This window comes from Chlorocebus sabaeus, chromosome 7 (assembly GCF_047675955.1).
Source record: "Chlorocebus sabaeus isolate Y175 chromosome 7, mChlSab1.0.hap1, whole genome shotgun sequence".
NCBI lineage: Eukaryota > Metazoa > Chordata > Mammalia > Primates > Cercopithecidae > Chlorocebus > Chlorocebus sabaeus.
In genome coordinates, this window is record NC_132910.1 from 47,280,557 (window position 1) to 47,300,492 (window position 19,936).

The following is a 19,936-nucleotide window of genomic DNA, read 5'->3' on the forward strand; positions in this document are numbered from 1 at the left end:
TACCTACAATTCCCAGTAGACAATTCCCCACCCCATCTTGTGAACTACAAAGCAGAACTTTCTCCCATCAACTACCAATTAGATTCAGCAACAGACTCGCTAAAATAGAAATGCACTTTCCCCTTTGTCCTTCATCAAGGAGCTGAGAGCTCCTGTACAGGTAAGTACCAGACGAGCTCTTGAGGAGTACTAGGCATTTAAAGTCACACACGAGTGACTTAGAAGTTGCTGATATTCCAACATTTTGGCTTTACATATTAAAAAACATTTTAAATTTATGTGCTCAAAAACTTTTCTTCCAGAAACACAGCTTATTTGGTTGGTCCTTTAAAAACTTTGAGCAAAAATATAACAACTCAATCAGTACAGCACCCATTTCGGTCTAATGCTCTGAATCGCCAAACTAGGAGAACTAAGTGTGCTTTTAAACTTGGAAAATATGTTCTCCACTATTTAACCTAAGTGCCACTATAATTATAACCATCTCAAACATATGCTTATAATTCTTTCTGCAAGATATACAATTAAAATAAAGTGGTAATCTAAACAAGGAAAATAAAACAGAACCCTGCAATTACATAGTCAGACTTATCTCATGTTAGCACAGAAAGAAGAAAGGCATTATTTAATGAAAATACCAAATGCCATGAGGAAAAACCAAGTATACCATAAGTACAGAAGATAGAAGACAAAATCTCATGTCTAATACTTGACGTTATATATAAATATGAATTATACCCCAAAGAAATACTCCTATTCTCCATGGTAACCATTAGTGAATGTATTTTATATACAGCATTTTAAAAACATAGCATGGGGACAAAAACATTGCCTGCAGCTGAACAGTAGCTCCTTCGTCAGCTAGACATGACTTCCTTGGCACATTGGATCCACAGCCTGTTGTGTTAAACCCAACCTGCTTTGTTCTCAGAAGATTCATTTGAGCATTTGAGATTACAAATTATGATTGCAATCCCATCTTAAAGTGTCTTGTGTATTTCCATTACCCAAATCAAGAGCAGCAATATTGAGAACAAAGTAAGTCTGAAAGTAATATTAAACAGTCACTTTTAATCCTGTTAACAATAATTATCTGTAGGAATAAGCCATGCAAATTTAAATATTAATTTAAAAATGCTAGTGAAGTTTTTGCTAGACTTATTAGCTAGCATTCTATTTGATATTAAGTTGTTATTACAAGTGAACTTGATGAATTATAACTTCCTGATTATCTGCAGGGAAGTCTGCCCAAATCATTGCCAATTTGTAGTTAATATTCAGTAAGTAGAAATATATTCTGCTTCTAAAATTACCATACTTGTACCACAAAATGAAGAACCCTGTACATTTGAATATAAGGAGTAAATATGAAAAACCATACTCAATGTATCAATAAGAATCATGACTAATAGGAACAACTTATTATTGAGATAAATGTAATGAACCTGCTCTGCCATATAACTCACATATATTTATAGATTTAAAATATCTTAAAAATGTTAATGTATTTATGCCATATATACTTATACACACAAAACTGATGTCATTAATTAAAGCATTTAAAAAATTTACTTAAAAAGATGCAGACTATCTTACACTTATCATCATGTTAAGCACTTAAATACATACATAATACAATAGGCATTCTGTAGGATAAAAGGAAGCTATAAAAACAAGATCCCTGGCCACCAGCAGAATTTTAGGCTTCAGTTGGAAATACAAGATTCTGATTTAAGAACAACTGCTTGTAATCTGCCTATAGCATGTGACTGTGTTTGATCCTCTTCTTCCCTATTGATATCTTCTTTGGTTTATAAAGCAATATATCCTTCTGCTACAGGATATTACCTTTGCCATGCATGGCCTTTTTTTTTTTTTTTCTTCTTTTCTTCAGGATTTTGGCTTGTTTTTATGACCTTTTGATATTAGTTGTCCCAAGTTTCTGGCCCCAGTTTTCTCCTCTTTTTTTTTGGCAAGCACTTTCATGCAGTTCTCATGCCTAGGCTGTTAAACTCATGTCTGTATTTTCAGCTCAAATCTTTCTCTTGAGACTTGATGCCTACTGGACAAGCTAACTGCTTCACAACACTTCAAACGTAATATATGTAAAATCAAATCCTTAATTTTACTGACCTTATAGCTGGACACTTTTCCTTCCCTTTTTCTTTCCTATCTCAATTAATGAAACCACTATGCACCTAGCTGAATAGGCTGGAATCGTGCAGCTTTGACATCACCTGCCCTTACCATTCAGGCACCATCTCTCATCAGTTTTGCATCTTCGATGGTTCTCATTTGTGTCCATTACTTTCCATCCCCTTTACCAGACAGCCTTAATTAAAGTCTTTATAATGTTTTACTTGGCTGATTGAATATTTTCAGCCTTCTAGGCTGTTCACTCCAAGACATAATAATGCCGGAACGATCTTCCTAAAATGCAAATATTATCATGCCACTTCTTTGTTTTTCATATCGTATGGGTCATCAAGTCTTTAAGGATAAGTCCAAAAGTCATTAGTCTGTAATAGAAACCTCTTCATATCCAGTTTACAACTCTACCTTAATTTCTGGCCACCCAGCATCTTCAGCTCTACTTCCATAAATACAATGTCACAATCCCATATATCCTGGCCTCCATGTCTTTGCACACATTGCTCAGTCATCTAGTTCCCATTTCCTTTTTCACCTTCATTAACTTTCTCTTTCTACCTGTTTTCAATACACACATATATACATACCATTGAATAAATACATGGATAAATATAATTATTTCTTCAATTTCTTCAACATTAGCTCAAAGTCTTGATGAAGATTATCCAATGACAAAGCCACCCAATAGACTCTGGAGAGTCTATTAAGCACTCACACCATCAGGTGCATACTTCCTCTAAAGCCATTTTCATAGTGAATGTTAATAAACTGCTTTTATTATTTTACTATACCTCCCTCTAAACTGCAAAGTTGTTAGAACAGTTCTTGATACGTAGAAAGACTTCACATTGGTACTTCTAACTATTAAGTATTGTTAGAAGAACTTGCTATAAAAATTTTTTTTTTAAAACAGTTCTATTTAAAAAAGATGGCAGAGGTCAAGGCGATGATGCTTGTTAATTTTTATTGAAGAAAGAAATGATTTATTTTTAGTTCCAGGAATAACAAAGTAGTATCTCTTTATCATATATTCAGCACAAATATGTAATTAGTGATTTTTTTTTTTTTTTTTTTTTTTTTTTTGACAGAGTCTTGCTCTATCGCCAGGCTTGAGTGCAGTGGCCTGATCTCGGTTCACTGCAACCTCCGCCCCCCGGGTTCAAGTGATTTGATTCTCCTACTTCAGCCTCCTGAGTAGCAGGGACTACAGGCGCACTCCACGATGCCCAGCTAATTTTTGTATTTTTAGTAGAGACAGGGTTTTACCATGTTGGCCAGGATAGTCTTGATGTCTTTACCTCATGATCTGACCACCTCGGGTTCACAAAGTGCTGGGATTACAGGCGTGAGCCACCATGCCCGATGAATAAATTCTTTTCAAATTGACATTATGTTTTATATTTAAAGTTTATTATAAGCAATAGTTCACATATACTTTTTTAATTTTTAGTTTGTAGATTTGCTCCTAAAACTTCTTAGCAACTCCAACTTATTAAAACTAAAATCCAAAGTCTTTGCAGTGTTTAGTGCCAGCCTGTTCCCTCTCTGATTATATCTCCTTCCACATAGTATCCTCTCAATACATGTTATGGAATGAATAAACTTTTGAATATGTTTTTGGAATTCTCAGGAAGGCTATGTATGGAGTTGTACTGAGGCATTCCTCAGGTAAAATGATAATTGTTCATGTTCTCCAAGGATCTCATTTGCGGCTGGTTTCAGGCATCTATTTAGCATGATGCTGTCTTAGGTATTTCCTTTGCAATATAAAAATCATCTCAAAGCAAGAATTCCAAAATACATGTTTTGTAAATTTCCTATGCACTATGTAATTACTATGGAGAAAGCATATGTTGGGAATTAAAATACTTTAACTTAAGTTTAGAACCTAAATTTATGGCATAATTATATGTTTGGTTTTCTAGAAACTGATATAATGAATACTGAAGGCTATGTCAGGTATTTATTTGAAAATAGCATTGTACACTTTGGGAAATTCTTTATTTTAGCTAGTCACTTAGTAAAAGCATAAATTCTGAAACTCCAAAAGCAATATTACAGGCAATTAAGATAAATTTAGTTAAATGGAGGCAAAAAAATTAACCTTGGGCTTGCTATGGCATACTGGATACATTGAAATTATAGTCTCTTGATTAAGCATAATGACTTTATTCTATAAGCTGCATTAACTAGGACTTTGCTATACATATTGTATAAAGGTATACATTGTTACCTGGTTAATCACTGACTCTTGTCTTAAAAATAAAATAAATTTTCCATCTTGATTAAATGTTAAAACGAAGAAATGTGCAATATCCAGTCTATTTCTTCATATTTCCTTTGCAGTCATTATATCATTTATGGTTTATTTTTCCCCTTTTTGTCAGCACCTATGTTCTTTTATGAGAAAGACCTATTCTCAGGGTGGTAGTGTGCAAAGGAGCAATTAAAACAAGTCTTTCTTACTTTAGTATTTACTAGTTAACTGAACACCTTCATCAGCAGATCTATGAAACTTTCTTTCCCAAAGTTTTAAAGACTAGGCAATGTGAAAACGAGGCTGATGTGCAGTATGTTCTGTATGGAACAATTGAATTTGTTTTCATCTTACATGCAATAACATGATATGGAAATCAATGAGGAGTGAAAGCATGGGTAATTAAAAAATGTTTCATTTTCATTTTATATGAAACATTCTGTTAAACAAATCCCGCCAATCTAACAAACAAGAAAAAAGCAGACACACATACACACACAAATCATGTGAATTAGAAAGGCGCTCATGTTAGTGCAAACAATGAATATCAATTCAAAATAAGCTTATTGCAAATAAGAATCATGCAATGAAATGATTCACTTTAAAACAAAAAATGTCAACATGCCATTCCCTTATTAAAGCACTTCAGCCTGGCATAGTTGCTCACACCTGTAATTCCAGCACTTTGGGAGGCCGAGGCAGGTGGATCACGAGATCAGGAGTTCGAGACCAGCCTGGCCAAGAGACTAACCTGGCCAATATGGTGAAAACCCCATCTCTACCAAAAATACAAAAATTAGCTAGGCATCATGGCAGGAGCCTATAATCTCAGCTATTAAGGCAAGAGAATAGTTTGAACCCAGGAGGCGGAGGTTGCAGTGAGCCGAGATCGCACCATCACACTCCAGCCTGGGCGACAGAGCGAGACTCCGACTCAAAACAAACAAACCAACAACAACAAGAAACACCAAAAAACAAAAAAAAACACTTCAGTGGCTTACATTAACAACATCTGACTCACCAGCCTCCTCTGCCAATACTTATCCCACTGTCTGGGCTCTAGGCTCAAAGATGTTTTCTCAGTACTTTGACGGGCTATGCTCCTTCCCACCATCTAACATGTTTCCTCTGCTTGAGATACAATTTTTTCCCTCTTCGCTAATCCAATTTTTGCTCCTATTTCAGAATTCCAAGTGAAGTATGAGAATTCTTTCGGATCACCTAGAATAGTGGTTAGCGATTGAGGAAGTTGCCACCACTTAGAAAATGCCTAAGAACATGCAGAAATATTTTTTGTTGTAAGAATGACTCCAGGAAAGTGATATTGTCATTGAAAGCCCAGCAACTACGGATGCTAAATCGTCCACAAAGCGAGGTTGATTTTGCACAAAAGATGTTTTCTCTCTCAAAATGCAAATAATGATTCCCCCTTGAAAAATAATGATCAAGAGAATAGACCAAGTCCTTTATTAAAAGTTCTAGTAGCTCCCTGATCTCTTTTATTGCAATCTTAAATAAATACTTTTATTAGTTATTTAATATTAGGACTAATAAAATTATTTTATTTTGGCAGAGATCTTTATTCCTGATGTTCCTTCCATATAAAGAGAATTCAAATTTGTAACATTCTTCACCTACCCCGTCCCTTTATTCATCCTGAGGGGAAGAACTTACTTGATTTGTAAATTTTGAAAATAAAACCCAGGAATCCCCTTTAGCAGACTTCATCTCTTTTTAATGGGCTGCCTGCCATTCCACTCTGCCTTGTGGGAAACTTCACAGTATTACTTGTGTCTTGGTGGGTAAATCTGCCTATTTGTGGGGTAAGATTGGCAAGCGAATTTGACTTTCTCCCTCAACTCCATCTTCCGCCAATAATAAATGTGATATTTGACTATCATCTAACATTCCTTTTTAAACTCTCAATTTGTTAGTCCCCCTAGGAAATCTCAACTTTTTTTAAAGCTAGGCCACTTGTTAAAAAATAAATCACAGAGAGAAAAATTTCAGGGAGCAAAATAAAAACATCCCAACACTGGCCAACGGGCAGGCACAGGTAGCCTGGCAAGCAGAAATGAGAACACAGTGACCTCAGCAAAGGCACAGTCCTCAACAAAGGTAAGAGAATCAGGCAGACTATGGGCCTCAGCAAAACTGCTGGTTTTTAACCATGTGGATACCTTCAAGGTTCACGATGTTGCAGGCAGAGCTTTTCCTAAATAGGCACAGGTGAAGCAAAGCTTCATGTGTGAGAGAGGCCTAGGTAAGTTGCACTAGGTTGGTTCTCCAAAATTCCATTCTGAATTCAGGGCCAATAAAGAAAATCTGGATTGACATTTTTTAATCTAATGTAGCTCATCATTTGGATCAGGAATGGAAACTGCTCAAATAATAGCTGGGTGTGGTTCAAAGTGATTCGGTTACTAGAACTGGGTCTGCAAGTGCTGCTTCCGCTCTGTTGGAACATTCCCAAGAACTTGATGAAAATCAGAAATGGAGAAATGGCAGTCTGCAGAAGCATGGGCCTATGCAATTGAAGCATCAACAGCAGCTTCAACACAGAAACCTTCAGTTCAGCTCAGAAGGTGGTGTATATGCTATAACAAATATAAGCACAGAATAGAAAACAATTCTTTGGCCACAGCTTTCTTAGTCCTCAGGAATTCTTTAAAGAGAGTCAGTGGCAGAAACAACTGAACACAGGTCTATGGTGCTGATTCACAAGAAATGGTGGTGGCTATGTATAGACAACCCTCACCGCAAATTCTGTACCGAATACTGAGAGCAAATAGAAATTAAAAGATTTTGAAATATGCTGATTTGAAAAGAAAAACATACATATAAGACCACTTGACTGTGTCTATCATCTTTTTTTTTTTTTTTTTTTTTTTTTTTTTTTGAGACAGGGTCTTGCTCTGTAGCCCAGGCTGGCATGCATGGCACGATGTTGAATCACTAGTTTCAAACTCCTGTGTTCAAACTATCCGCCCACCTCAGCCTCCAGAGTAGCTGGGACTATAGATGCACACCACCATACCTGAGTAATTTGCTTTTGCTTTTGTATTGTTTTGGTAGAAACAAGGTCTTTCTATGTTGCCCAGGCTGGTGTTGATCTTCCAGCCTCAAGTGACCTTCCTGTCCTGCCTCAGCCTCCCAAAATGTTGGCATTATAGGTGTGAGCCACTGTGTTCAGCTTCTATCACTATTTTTAAACTTTCTGAGATCTACTCTCTGAGAGAGAATATGGTAGACATAGGAAAATCCCACCCGCCCTACTCCCAGCCCCGATATGTCAAGTGTATAGTGCAAAAATTAAATAGCTAGAAGTTTCTGTCAAGTTAAATTTATAGGTTATGTATTCTGGAAAACTTACTAGTATTCCGATGAGGCTACGCCCCAGTACTTTTCCCCATTTACTCTGATTTTCAAAGAGACACTTGAGGTTCTTCTGCATTGTTTGACCAAAATTGAGGGAAAGGTTTTTCACCTTATCCTCATTTGTTTCATATTTTATTATGAGAGTTTCTGTCTTCTTTCAATCACCAAAACCTCTCATGTGCTGCATGAGAAAGATGACTGGACATAAATTGGGATGAGTGAAATTAGCCCTGGTAGTAGAGCAGGCTTAGTGTTAATTTAATTTGTTCTGTGACAAACTGGTAATTAGCTATACTAAAATTCATTCTCTTGTTATTCTATAGTAACTGATTCCCTATTTTATTTATGTGCCTATTGGAAAGACTACACTTTCCAGCTTTCACACCTTTCATGAAGTGTGGCCTTTTCACTAATTGACAATGAAATGTAAGTAGAAAGAGCATTGGGTGATTTCAAGGAAAACTCTGAATATGACTTTCATCTGCATTTTATTTTTTATTTTTTGTCTTTTTTGTTCTCCTTCCATCTTGCTCCCTGAGAAGCAGACGTGATGGCTGGAGATCTCGCGACCACATTTAAGTTTGAAAACAAGGGCTACGTGCGAAGGATAGAGGAGCAGAGACACGAAAGGAGCCTGGATTCCTGATGATGTGTTCCTTTTGAGAGAATGGAAGTTTTAATATACAAGCAAGCACTTAAGTGACATTTCTGAAGCTTGCAACAAACCTAACCCTAACTGATAACTTCTAAGTCACTTCAGAGCCTTTTAAGGACAAAAGCTGAGTAAAACTCTGAAGAGTGGCTGGGGAATGGTCTAATAAAGGTAAGATAAAGCTACTTTAATGAAGTTTATTATCTTTTTTTTCTTAAAGGAAAAAGTCACTGTTGATCTGTTGATCATAGATTTGATGGTAAAGCCTGATGAGTTATGCATTCAAGAAAAAAGGAAAACAAAGCAAAAGGAAATAACAACAAAAGAAAAGCCACGAGACAATGATTCCTCCCTACTGTAGCCTCGTCCTGCCCCTTGGTGGGCATTCATTAGTCATTCCTAGCCTCTCTGCCCTTCTCCTCATTCCATCCAGGGAAGCAAGGTAAAAAATGGCTTGCTTAGCTCAGCTCCCCACTTCTCTTTTCTTTCTCTTTGGAGAGTGCTGCCTGCAGAAAACCAGAGTCTCCTGCTCCTCCAAGAAGAAACCTTTTCCATGACTGCATCGGAGAGCTGCCTAATTTGGGGGTTCAGTTAGCAGACCTATTTAACTTGTATATCCTGTAACTTAGCCTTTGTCAATAATTTTGGTGATATTTGCTTTGTCTTCACTTTCTATTCCTTTTCCACATTTCTCAATTAGTTGAGAACTTAGGGAGGGAAAAATGCTGTTGTTTTTTGGGTCTGCCTCAGAAGCAAATATTTGATACAAACTCAAAAGTTTTGAGAATTGAGGCCAGAAGTAAAATTTTAGAGAGTTGGGAGAATAAATATTACAGAACCCAGCCCTTTCCTCTCCCACTCTGTAAGTACCCAGGCCCCAAACAATCCCAAGTGGAGTGTTTCAGACCTGGTAGGACACAGATGCAGACTAAATGGGGTAAGAAAAAGAGAGACTAATAAAGACACTAAGCTGGGTGCAGTGTCCTGATGTCAGTAACAGAGGGCAGTTACCACCCCTATTCTGCAGAGGCAAGGGAGGGAGTGGTTACAGGAACCTGCCATAGACAATGCTGTGTGGAGAGAATTGTATGCTCAAGAGGAGCTGCCAGCCTTTGGACACCCTGTAGGGAGGAACTTGGGATGTAAGCTCCCTGTGTCCACCTACCAGAGCTCCTTATTGGCCAAACCCAAACAGTAGTCAGAAGGCACTGGAGCCTTCTGATATAGTCCATGCATGTCAGTGGATGGGGGCCAGGGCAGGATGGAGAAAAGGGTGGTGTGGAACTGGAGAGGCAAACAGGAGAGGCCCATCACAGATAAGCCCAAAGGAGAGAAGCCTTGAATTGGATACATTTTGCTATTACAATGATTGGACATTTCACATTTTGAAATGAGGCTTTTAAATACAAGAGATTCAAAAAATTATTAGACTAATTTGACAAGTTATCTGTGAGCAGGAAAATAACCAGTCCACAGATTGTGCCCAATGGAGAAAATGAATAAAGTTACATATATGCACTTTATTAAGTTCAGTTCGTTCAATGAGATGGATACAAAGGTGTATATTGGGGTTTCTCAACTTTGGCACTGTTGATGGTTTGGATTGGATGATATATATTTTTCTTGATAGGGAGGTTGTCTTGTACATTGTAGGATGCTTAGCAGTGTATCTAACCTCCACCCACTAGGTGCCAATAGCACGCCCCAAGTTGGAATAAATAAGAATGTCTGCAGACATTACCAAATGCCCCTTGGGGAACAAAATCACCCTGAGTTGAGAACTACTGAGTTTTACCCCTCTCCCTGCTCTTAGTAACAAAGATAACTGCTTCCATTCTCCCTTTATATTGCTCTACTTCATTGAACATTCATTTGTTTAGCAACCAGTCAGTACTGGGAGGCAGATGATAGGGTATTTGGCCCAGCGTGGAGGTTTTACAGCATTTGTAGTGTCTCCTAATATAGGCTTCTTTTTTCTTTTCTTTCCCCTGCTTTTTTCCCCATGAACCATTTCCCAAGTTAGCTTGAGAGAATTAAAAAAATGACCTTCATAGTGAAAAATTTGGCTTTCCAGGCCTAATACTCGGGTAGGTCTACAGTAGTGAAACAGTCTGCATGTTTCTTTCTCTTTTTTGAGGCCCCTACCCCTCAGCTAGGATGCTTAGATTATGATTTAATTGCTCACTGGAAAGCCACAAAGGATTTTCTTGATCGACTGGGAACCAATCCAAAGATGCAAATTTTATTTTATTCTACTTGAGAATGAACAAAGTTCCAGAGACCCGTTTTTTACATGTGTCTAAGGGGATACTTATGACTAACCTCCAAATTAAAATATTCCTGGTTACTAAAATGTACTATTTATAATCCAAAATTAGCAAATTACTTCCTGAAGTCTCTGAATCAGCATTCAAGGTGCACCTGGTGTTCAGTAGTTGATAGTCTTCCTTTCTATTACAAATTACTCTTGGTTTAGCACCATTCTTGTTTTAGTGTATTGTCTCTTGTTGTTTTATTTATTGTCAATTCTATGAAGCCATGTGATTTGCATATTTTTGGCCCCAAATCTTTTAAGATTTAAGTATGTATTGCATTTCAACCACAAATTAATGATGTTGAATTACTAAACCAAATGTATATACAGTTCCCCTTCAACATTTGTCCCATATGCTTCCTCTTCATTCACAACTGCATGTCAATTCATGCTCTTTTAATAACAGCAAATATATGCAGTAAACTCTCTGTATAAGTGTTGAGCTTATAGGGCATTTAATATAATGCAAAGTACTACTGATAAGTTGGTTGTCTTCTTTTGAAAAAAATAAATGATGATTATTTCACATATTGGCTTTCCTAATATTTATTATCTTTGGTTTATTTTTTATGATTTTACCAAGCAGTGCAATTTCATAGGGTAAATAAGAAAAGAGTCTTTTCCTTAACATATTTATTTTTTGAGCTGTTAAGTACCTGGATTCCATTATTTTGATCCCTTGAGAACTTTTATTTAACATATGTTCATTTATTTATGTAACAGATCAGTTATAATCAATAGATCATATGTCTTTTTTAATGCTTCCCTGCCAACATTTTCTATGACCCAATTTTTCCTTTATGGGTGAGGACAGTGATTCTCAGAAAAGTATATCCAATCATTTTTTCTAATAAATGTTTATAGAGTTTACAGAATTTTATAGAATAGTTAAAACACAATGTTTTAACTCATGCAGTATTAGTGTGAACAAAACAGACTGAGTCTTGTATTTGCAAACTGGACTTTGTAGTCTAGTGAGAGAGAAAAATGATAAATAAGGCAAGAAAAAAATGCAATCAGCCGGGCGCGGTGGCTCAAGCCTGTAATCCCAGCACTTTGGGAGGCCGAGACGGGCGGATCACGAGGTCAGGAGATCGAGACCATCCTGGCTAACATGGTGAAACGCCGTCTCTACTAAAAATACAAAAAACTAGCCGGGCGAGGTGGCGGGCGCCTGTAGTCCCCCAGCTACTCAGGAGGCTGAGGCAGGAGAATGGCGTGAACCTGGGAGGCGGAGCTTGCAGTGAGCTGAGATCCGGCCACTGCACTCCAGCCTGGGCGACAGAGCGAGACTCCGTCTCAAAAAAAAAAAAAAAAAAAAGAAAAAAATGCAATCAGTCAGATGGCAAGTGCCAAAATCATTGACAACAGCTTCTTCTTCCATCTGCAATCGCAAGGGTTCTGCTTCTTACACTTTAGATACTATTCATTATTTAATTTAATTTTTGGAAAGTCTGAAGTTAAAATGATACCTCCCTGTCTTTGTTATGTTTTTAATAATAAATGAGATTGAACTTTTTAAATTGTTTCTTGGCACTTTCTTTTTCTATGAACTATAATTCCTTTGTTACATTTCCTTTTATTATATTTCTCTTTATTTGTTCTTTGCATTCTAAGGTAATTTACTCTTTGAATCTCACGTATGGCAAGTACTTTTCTTACTTTGTACATTTTCTAGAATTTGGCTACTTAACTTGCTATTTATACCAAAACCAACTATACAGTCGTATGAATATTAATTTTAAATGACAACATAAAAATTCTAGAAGAAATAGTGGGCAGTGGATAAGAAAATTGATATAAATTCTGAAAACAATGAAGAAGAAAGAAACTAATAATTTTTGCTAAGTTGCTAGCCATTTGTCCCAACATCATGTGCCAACATCCACATTTCCTCACTAACTTGGTATTATATATTTTTCATATACTAAATTCCCATATCTATCTATTTTTTGACTCTGAGCCTTTGGTCTCTCACTCCACAAAGAACTAAACTCTTTAATTTATTGTTACTTTTGAAATATTTTAAATATAGATTAGGAAGAAATCCCTCAATAATCTTTTTGAAACATCTCTAGAAATTCCCCCTTGGTTTTTATACACCAATAACAGACAAAAAGAGAGCCAAATCATGAGTGAACTCCCATTCACAATTGCTATCAAGAGAATAAAATACCTAGGAATCCAACTTAAAGGGATGTGAAGGATCTCTTCAAGAAGAACTACAAACCACTGCTCAATGAAATAAAAGAGGACACAAACAAATGGAAGAACATTCCAAGCTCATGGATAGGAAGAATCAATATCATGAAAATAGCCATGCTATCCAAGGTAATTTATAGATTCAATGCCATCCCCATTAAACTACCAATGATTTTCTTCACAGAATTGGGAAAAAAAAACTACTTTAAAGTTCATATGGAACCAAAAAAGAGCCCCCATTGCCAAGACAATCCTAAGCCAAAAGAACAAACCTGGAGGCATCACACTACCTGACTTCAAACCATACTACAAGGCTGCAGTAACCAAAACAGCATGGTACTGGTACCAAAACAGACATATAGACCAATGGAACAGAACAGAGGCCTCAGAAATAACATCACACATCTATAACCATTGGATCTTTGACAAAAACAAGAAATAGGGAAAGGATTCCCTATTTAATAAATGGTGCTGGGAAAATTGGCTAGCCATAAGTAGAAAGCTGAAACTGGATCCCTTTCCTCACACCTTATACAAAAATTAATTCAAGATGGATTAAAGACTTAAATGTGAGACCTAAACCCCTAAAAACCCTAGAAGAAAATGTAAGCAATACCATTCAGGACATAGGCATGGGCAAGGACTTCACGTTTAAAACACCAAAAGCAATGGCAACAAAAGCCAAAATTGACAAATGGGATCTAATTAAACTAAAGAGCTTCTGCACAGCAAAAGAAACTACCAGCAGAGTGAACAGGCAACCTACAGAATGGAAGAAAATTTTTGCAATCTACCCATCTGACAAAGGGCTAATATCCAGAATCTACAAAGAATTTAAACAAATTTACAAGAAAAAATCAAATCACCCCATCAAAAAGTGGGCAAAGGATATGAACAGACTCTTTTCAAAAGAAGACATTTATGCAGCCAACAGACACATGAAAAAATGCTCATCATCACTAGTCATCAGAGAAATGCAAAACAAGACTACAATGAGATACCATCTCACACCAGTTAGAATGGCAATCATTAAAAAGTCAGGAAACAACAGATGCTGGAAAGAATGTGGAGAAATTGGAACACCTTTACACTGTTGGTGGGAGTGTAAACTAGTTAAACCACTGTGGAAGACAGTGTGGCAATTCCTGAAGGATCTAGAACTAGAAATACAATTTGACCCAGCTATCCCATTACTGGGTATATACCCAAAGGATTATAAATCATGCTACGATAGAGATACATGCACACATATGTTTATTGTGGCACTATTTAGAAGAGCAAAGACATGGAACCAACCCAAATGTCCATCAATGATAGACTGGATTAAGAAAATGTGGCACATATACACCATGGAATATAATGCAATCATAAAAAAGGATGAGTTCATGTCCTTTGTAGGGACATAAATGAAGCTGGAAACCATCATTCTGAGCAAATTATCACAGGGACAGAAAACCAGACACCACATGTTCTCACTCATAGGTGGGAACTGAACAATGAGAACACTTGGACACAGGGCAGGGAACATCACACACAGGGGTCTGTTGTGGGGTTGGGGGAGGGGGGAGGGACAACATTAGGAGAAACACCTAATGTAAATGACAAGTTAATGGGTGCAGCAAACCAACATGGCATGGCACATGTATACATATGTAACAAACCTGCATGCTGTGCACATATACCCTAGAACTTAAAGTATAATAAAAAAAAAAAAAAAGTAAAGTAAAAAAAAGAAATTCTTCCTTGGTTATTTTTTATAACAACTTTACTGCTATTTTTCTAATTATTCCCCCCCTCATTCCTTCATCATGTTATTTTTAGATAACATTAATTTTAGAAGAACACAGCTAAAATAATGTTTTTATACCTGTAAAACAGATGTGTTTTTTGATTTTTCATATCTTGTATGTTCCTTAGTTGGAATTTTATGTTTCTTCATATAGGAACATTTCTCACTAAATATTTTCTAAGTTATCTTGTTATTTTTGTTAATATTATAAAATGAATCATTTCTCCCTTTGTATTCTTACCTGAATATTTTTATATGTAAATCTATTATGTTCTGTGTGCTTATTCCATGATTAACATTTATTTTGTTTTTGCAAAAATTGTTTAACACTCATGTGTTTTCCAAGGTTAGCTTTTTAGAAGGATATGATTTCCAAGTATTAATGTGTTTCTTCTACTCCCAAACCAACAATTCACAGAATTCACCACCCACACTGTGAGAACTGAGCCACCCCTGGGCAACCAAAGAAAAACTAGAAATAATTAGACAGAAGGAGCAAGATACATAAAGTTTCCCAGTTGCAGTGAATAGATCAACAATAGGCTGGCCTGAAAAGAGTGGTTTGTTGGGGGACGGGAGATGTTGGACATGTAAGTGAGAGAGAAAGGAGGAGTTCATCAGTACTGAGGATTGGACAGACCACTTGTGGGTTTTGTCCATCCTTTCAGCTGTTCCACCTAAAAGAGGCTAGTGCCTTATCTAGATGGCAAATTTAGGAAGTAAAAATGGAATGCTCGGCTCAGGTCCTCTCTCTTCCTCTTCAGAATGAGCTTCCCATGCATGGCAGTACTTCCTCTCTGCTCTCCCCACTCACTGATTCTACTCTCCTGGTCAAGCATTGCCTGTAACCAAGTAGGTGAGTCCACTTAATCTTTGGTTAGCAAACGGATTCTGCTTTCACACTAAGCTGTTCTTGAATGGAAATTACAGAAATCAGATGATATTTTGTCTTTCACTTGTGAATCCTTTACCTTATATGTCAGATTTTTTTAGAGCCTAGGCAAAAAGTGGAATCTGACTGGGCCTCTCATAGACCTGCAAAAGAATTCAATGCTCCTGAGGGCAGAGAACCAGACTACAACCATTAAGAGTGAGAACTCTGGACCGGGCGCGGTGGTTCACGCCTGTAATCCCAGCACTTTGAAAGGTCGAGGCAGGTGGATCACAAGGTCAGGAGATCGAGACCATCCTGGCTAACACGGTGAAACCCCGTCTCTACTAAAAATACAAAAAAATTAGCCAGGCGTGGTGGTGGGCACCTGTAGTCCCAGCTACTCTGGAGGGTGAGGCAGGAGAATGGTGTGAACCGGGTAGGCGGAGTTTGCAGTGAGCCGAGATCGCACTAGCCACTGTACCCCAGCCTGGGGGACAGAGCGAGACTCTGTCTCAAAAAAAAAAAAAAAAAAAAAAGTGAGAACTCTGGACCCAAACTAAATTGATTCACAGTCTGGCTACGGTATTTACAGGTCTGTCATGTGGGCTAAGTTAAATGTTTCAGTAAACCACATTTTAACATAAAAGTGTGCTTGTGAAAATTAAATTAGATAACCAATGATAAAGTTTAGCACAGTAGTATATGCTAAGCAATCAATAAAAGGTAGTGATTATTATTATGACACATGAGACTATTGCTCCACAGTGCTATCAGGCCTTTATTATAGATTTCATCTTTTGCCTCTAATTGATGCTGTGACATTGTGGTCTCCTTGGTTGGTCTTAAGCTGTGCCACAGGAGGGAAAATCATTCCTTACGTGAATAGAAGTGTTCTTCTCATTCTTTCCAAGGCCCTTCTAGCTAGTAGTGATAGGCAGAAGGCAGGAACACAATCAACCAGGAAAGAAATCACATCAAAAGAATGCTATGATTATAGCCTAAACTTCTCAAAAGAATACATAGTTGGAAAATGTATTGTTCTAAACTTATGCCACAGATACCCTAAAGGTAAGTTGAATGTGGCCAGAAATTGAATTATCAGTTATTTTTCCCTGCATACTATGGAAGAAACTTGCATCCGTGGTCATCATCAATAAAGCACAGTAACAACCTTTGAGAAGCTAGTGTTTATGAGTGACAGAATGTATATGACAGCATCATGTGTAATGATGTAACCAGAATAAATTAGGGGGCTATGGAGTCAAGACAATCTAAATGGCTTCAGTGTAAACAGAACATTGCTCCACAATGTCATCACCACTGCTTGTGGTTAATAACAGGTACTACCTCTTTCTTGAGGAAATAGACATGAAATGAGATAGAAATGGTGCATTGGCAATAAAAAACAGGAAGAGATGGTTCTTAGGAATGAATAAAAATGGACTGTTCCTGTTGATACTATCAAGAATCTTCACAAGCTCTAATTAGACAACAAATGAATGTGTTACCTCTTTTCTATTCATTATTCTAAATAATCTTCAATAAATCACTATACCCTATATGGACTCATGAATTTTCTAATACAGCTTGAAGCTCCACAAAAATATTTTTTTCCAGTGCCCCACAGACCTAGGGGTGGCCTTGAATGCCAACATATTAAGTCAAATAAAAAGATGTGATATGACTATTTTCATAATTCTTGAAAATATATTTGATAAGTTTTAACACATTTGCTTAAAATGTAGTAAAAAGTCAAATGTAGAATATTTCATTGACAAAGTGTTTCAGTCTTAGAGCTAATTATTGATGAAACATTAGGAACTTTGGAGTTAGACAGACCTGAAGTCCAGTTTCCATCACTTGAGTCCAGTTTCTATCACTTGCTGGCTTTTAGTTCCTAAAAATACTATTAAAGCATTTGTTTTCTTATCAGTAACAATAAGAAAGTCAATCTTATCTGTCATTGGACTGTTGTGACAGTTAAGTAAAATATTGCTTGCAATACACTTAGCAAAGTGACTGGAACATGGGAAGTAAATAAATAATTGTCTATTAAAATCACCATCACCCAAGCTGAGAAACAACTTAACAGTATATAGTATATTCATAAGAAAACCACACGATGTCAGTGTATATAATTCTGAGTAAGCTGAAAGATGCATATTCTTGGATGACAAAACTAAACATTGTAAAGACAGAATTCTCTCCACTTTATTTTACATGTTTAATTCTAATCCAAATTCTAAATTATTTTTTAATGTAATAAAATTACTCTGGTCTTCATAGGAAATATTATACAGGCTATAAAATCTTAGAAGATTTTTTAAAAAGTATAATGAGAAAGGGTTTGGACTATCAAATATATAATTACACGATGCTATAATAATCAGAACTTAGAAATGCTCCCATAAGAATCAACTAACAGATAATAAAACTAACGAACTCAGAAACAAAAGTTTTAGCTTATGAAGATGTAGACCTAGATATAGATACAAAGTGAGCATTCCAAAACAATAAAGATATGGACTACTCAGTACATGAAAGTGAGAATTGAGCAGACAAAATAAAACTGTAATCTCTCTGTATTATCCAATAACTCCAGATGTCTCAAAGACTAAAATCTTTAAAAAGAAAACAATATTTATAAGTACATGATTGTGTGCAAATAAAACCATAAAGGAGAAGAGTGATATATTGAACAAATTCAATGTTTTGTGTTAAAATATTACAAAGTGAATCTTAAAAATCAGTACTTTCACTAACAGTGCCTGGCACATGGTAGAAATTCAGTAATAATACAAGTGTTCAGTCGTAGGGGGACATTTTAGAGTGTTATGGTAAACTCATGTAATATAGATTTTTTGTAACCATTAAAATGATCTTTGAAATGGCTTTTGATAATTTTGAAAATAATTATAATATGATGCTAAGAAAAAACTCAAGATATATAAAACATATAACCTTGATTGTATTAGAAATAAAAAGATAAACATAAATCAAAAGTTAATAGCAGATAACTTTTGGTGATTTAATTTTTCTGTCTTTATGCTTTTCTGTATTTATAATGTAGAATTTTTAAAGACACTATAATCAAAAAATATATATTTATTAAGTTTATAAACCAGAAATAGGTCTCTGATGATGAGAAACTTAAGATGAACAGATATTTTTTATTTAAATGGGGAGAAGAGAGAAAATATTTCTGTTTGGAAATTTTCAAGTTTAAACAGCTACAGGGCTTTAACATACTTTTTCTGGTAGACTAGAGAGAATGAAGGAAGTTAATGTTGAAAATATAGTTGGCATCTCCTTACTGGTGAGAATTAAACCAATAAATCACATGAGTCCCTTTGGGTAATCATTTAAGCTGGCAAGAATAAAGCATATATCATTAAACTTTAGACCCCCACTTACTTTTTGGGTGGAGGTTGACATACTTTTTGGGTGGAGGTTGAAATGAAGTCTGGGGTATAGGCAGCATAAAAATGATTTTAATTTTTAAGTTGGGATAAGGCAATATCCATGAAGAAACACTAATGTAGTGAAGAGTTTCAAAGAGTGATAGCACTGAAATTGTCATTAAATTTAACCAAGTCCTTGATGTGAGAAATTTCAGTTCATTGTTGACGATACAGATTGCAGAAGCATATGGAAGCAATTAGAAGAAAGTAAATGGAGACTGTGGGTGCAGGCTGCATATTTGTGGAGCTTGACTAGATAAAAGGAATAATATAGGATGAGATCTAAAAGAGGCAATGAGGACTCTGATATCTTCTTTCAGAGCTGAGGAAATCTGAGCATGAAAGAAAGCCAAAGAAGACGACAAAATTGATGATTCTCTGGTGGGGGTGTGGGAGTGGGGTGAACAGGAGAACAGTATCTCATTATGAAGGAATAGCAAGTTCTGTAGCAAAGGCAGAGGAGTTAGATTTCCAGATAAGAATATGATTCCTCTTCTGCTGAGATTAGCAGGAAGGAAGTTCTGATAGATGTAAAAATTCTTCAGGAGACAGGCAGCTGGGGCAGGGGAGCCGTGTAGGGCATGCATGGAAGAAGCAATGGATCAGAACAGAAGAGTCTGACTCTCTGTGAATCAGATGCATGAGCTGAGGACGTGCCCAGTGTTTACTGGGATTACTACCTTTGCTGAGTTCATTTCTGCTCTGATCAGTGTCAGGATCCATTGCAGTCCATATGACTTTTCATATAATATAGAAAAGTTCCATATTATATGAAATTCCATGTTACCGGAAACTTGGAAATTCCCTTGGAAAAGTTGTAATGCATTCTTATAAATAGATGGTGATTTTTATCATGAA